This window comes from Micromys minutus (genome assembly GCF_963924665.1).
Source record: "Micromys minutus genome assembly, chromosome: 1".
In the NCBI taxonomy this organism is placed as follows: domain Eukaryota; kingdom Metazoa; phylum Chordata; class Mammalia; order Rodentia; family Muridae; genus Micromys; species Micromys minutus.
The window spans coordinates 3649234-3653170 of NC_137969.1; the positions used below are offsets into that span (position 1 = coordinate 3649234).

General features: G+C 37.5%; 1 pseudogene across 1 annotated transcript; it reads right to left on the minus strand.

Annotated features, from left to right (window-relative positions):
- Positions 1–2853: 2853 nt before the first annotated feature.
- Positions 2854–3294, minus strand: LOC308437421 (small ribosomal subunit protein eS17-like; annotated as a pseudogene). The gene has a single exon. The product of its transcript is annotated as a small ribosomal subunit protein eS17-like (transcript).
- Between the last annotated feature and the right edge of the window lie 643 nt (positions 3295–3937).

The window sequence follows — 3937 nt, forward strand, 5'->3', positions numbered from 1 at the left end:
TGTCTACTTCTACTCTCAGCACTGAGACCCATCAGGCTCTGTGCAGGCTGCCATTCTCTCCTAGTTCATATATGTATTGATTCTGCTGTGCTTAGAAGGCCATATTTCCGTGTGTGTGTGTGTGTGTGTGTGTGTGTGTGTGTGTGTGTGTGTGTGTGTGTTTCAGTCCCTTTGGCTCTTTCATTTTTTTCTACCTCTTCTTCTGTAGGGTTTCTTGAGCAATACTAGAAGAGAATTGATGGAGGCAAACCATTTATGACCCAGATTTCCAAGCTCTCTTGAGTCCTTGTCTTATTCTTTAGCTATATGGCATTTCTCAGGGCTTACTCTCGTAGGATTGCTGAGCTCTTGTATACACATACTGTACTAGCCATTATAGATTGTGCTTTATACTGGCTTCTAAGTTTCTGGGTAAGAGATTACTGTAATTTCCAGTGTTATCTGATCTTGTCTTTGTTGAGTAGGGTTTTTATTCTTTGGTTTCTATGGCCTTTCTGGATCTTGGGAATGCATTGAGACTATGATTTTCCTGTTGGGGAGTGCTTCCGTGTTCTTGCTGGGTGTGACCACTGGGAATTTCCTGGGTAGAATTTGTTTTTATACATTGGTAACTGATAGACAAGAATCAGGGTGGACTAGAAGTGAGTAAAGGTGCGGGTGAATGGGTACAGGGAAGAGAGGAAAACTGCCACAGTTCTGATTGCCAGTTTGAAGGGCCAACACGTTTCCAGGGAGAGAGTATGTTGGGTGAATCAAAGGGTTGGGCTGAAGAAGAGAGATGGTAGAAGACCTCCACCTAGCTTCCCAGGCTTGGGAAAGAAAGGAGAGTCTGCAGCTGGTGGACTCCTACATAGCAAGGTATAAGAGTGAGAACTTGGAAAGGAAGGACAGGATTGAATATGCGATTCCTTGTCAAGGCTGGTCATTGTGTTCTAGAGTGATATAAAGTCTTTTTCATTAAAGAAGAGAGATGGGGGAAGGAAGGAAGGAGGAGGGAGAGAGGGAAAAAGGAAGGGAGGGATGGGAAGGGATGGAGAGGAGAGAGGAGAGAGGAGAGAGAGAGAGAGAGAGAGAGAGAGAGAGAGAGAGAGAGAGAGAGAGAGAGAGAGAGAGAAGAGAGAGAGAGAGAGAGAGAGAGAGAGAGAGAGAGAGAGAGAGAGAGAGAGAGAGAGAATGTGTTTTATTGTTTTCAGCATAAGTAATGAGAAAAATTACGAGTAAAATATGTAAGTTTGTAATTTTTCAAATGACTGATACTTTCAAAGTTCAAGTTTTACACTGTTTTCCTCTTCTCCTTTAGACATATTGGTTTAAAGTCTTTTCTTTTTTTTTTCTTTTTTTTTCTTTCTTGTCAACATGCAGAATATGTTGAAAATTAACACCATTTCTTCCTTGTCAGGGCATAGTTTGTGATAATTGGAAAAGAACAGTGTCAGACATAATTTAATCATTTATATACATTTTTTATTTATATGGAGGTGCAAAAAATGTTCAGACTTTTACTTAATAACCATTTCATGTAATTTCTACTAAAACATTCCACCTGGAACTCTTAAAGCCCTAGTTGCAACTTTAGTCATGCTTAAAACTATAGTAAAAATACATACAACAAAATAAAACCAGTATCATTGTGGTCGACTAGAACTAAATACATAGCTAATCCTAATTTACTTGTTATATAAAAATAGTTTCACTTAAATGAATTTTTTCACTAAAATGGTATTAAAATCCTACTTATGCATATAATGAACTGGTTATTGGAAAAAGTTTTTAAATAGTATTTAGAGCAAAATCCTGTCATAAGAAATTTTGCATAAATCTTGATAAAACAGCCTTTTCTAACATACAAAGTAATAAAAAAGAAGAATTATAGAAATGGGCTCTTTAGCTGTCTGATATTATTACCATAATCATATGTAATATTCCTGCTAAGTAGACTAGAATATGTGTCTGTTCCTTTTGGACACAATTGGGTAGTATAATTTGCCCCATACCAGGGCAGCTTAATCATGTATACAAATTAATTGCTGTTTCCTGGAAATGTTCTTGCTTTAACTCTCAAGTGCCTTTTCCTAGCCTCTACAATTCCTTAGATGACTATTATTCCCAAATTATTGCTTTGTAGTTACTGTCTCTATTGCTCGAAATTCTGTCTCTTTTGAGATTTAATTGTAAAATGCCTCTTTTAGTCTCTCAGTTTGATCACCAGTTGATTATGGTGTTGGTTGGGTAAACAGCTGGATATTCGTGAAATGGAGTATCACTGGAGGACTATTCCAGTGATTCAGCCATATGAGGACTTGCTCATTTCAGGATTGCCAACTCTCAGGCATAGAGATCCTTGCAAGTCTATATTCACAGTCTTATGACTGAATGATTTATGAAACATTTTGAGAACTTGTCTTCTATGGGTTTTGACTGTTGTGACAAAATGGCTTGACCAAAAACAACTTGGAGAGAAAGGGTTTAATTTCTTTAGACAACCACATTACCATCTGTCCTTGAAGATTAAGGGTAGGAACTCAGACAAGACAGGAACCTGAAGGCAGGGAGTAAAGCAAAAATCAGAAGGGAGTATTGCTTATTGTTTTTTTCCCTATGTCTTGCTTACCCTATTTATTACAGTGCCCAGGACTAAAATTCTTGGAGGCTCTACTGGTCCCATCAATTATAAATTATAATAATGCACAACAGATTTGTCCACAGGCCAATTTGATAGTTGCATTTTCTCAATTGAGGTACTGATAAAATGACATGATTGTGTCACGTTTACATAAAACTAGTCAAAACTAGAGAAATATAAATACTTTGTTTTATTTTTGAAAACTTTTTTTTTGGTTTTTGTTTTTGTTTTCAAGTTTGTTGAAAATATGGCATCACAGATGAAACAGCTCCAGGTGTTGTTTGGAAATTCATCCCAATCTTGGGCTGCATGACCTGTAGGTTAGCGAGACAACCAAGGTCCAGACGCTTCAGCATTGCCTTGGTATCAGGATCTACCTTAATGATTTCCTGATCTAGGGCTGAGACCTCAGGAACCTAATTATCTCTCCTCTCTCTCTTTTCTTCTTCTTGCAATTTGACAGAGATACTTTTCACAGGACCTCTCTGGATCCACTTTATCAGATGTGTGACATAGTCGGCTATCTTGTTCTGCAGGTTTTTGGTGAAGATAATGGCTATTTCCTCATACATGAGATTGTTCATGTGGAAAGCATTACCCAGGCACATGTGGTACTTTTTGATGATGACTCAGGCTGCCTTCTTCACAGTCATAGTGTGAATGCAGGCCATGTTGATGGATCTCAGTAAAAGAGGCAAGAACTCTTTATATTAACAAACCTGATCTTAAATTCTCCTTCTTGGATGTTTGGAATATGTTGATTTATAGGTAGATTTGTGTGTGTGTGTGTGTGTGTGTGTGTGTGTAATATCTATATATCTATCTATATCTATATATCTATATAGATATGTATATAGATATATATTATATAGTTTCATAAACTAATAGGAACAAACCGAAATGTAGTTGCTTGAAGTGGAATATATTAAAATGCATGACCATTAAGGAGTAGTGCTACGTAAGAGGGATTAGGAGGTATGATGTTCCTGAAGTAGATGTGGCCTTGTTGGAGAAAGTGTGATTGTGGTGGTGGGCTTTGATGTTTCCAAAGGTCAAAGAAGGCCCAGTTGGTCTCTCCTTCCCTGCTGTCTACAGAGATGGTTGTAGAACACTCACCTCCTCTGTGTGCATATATGCCACCCAAGTGCCCACACAAGAGAAAATAGAACAGACCTCTGAAGCTATTAACTAGCACCAGTTACTTGATTTCTTTTATAAGTATTGCCATGGTCATGGTCTTTCTTCAAACAAAAGACCGTTGGTTAAACAAATATTAGCATATCATAAACACTAATATGAAATTTATATCAATTT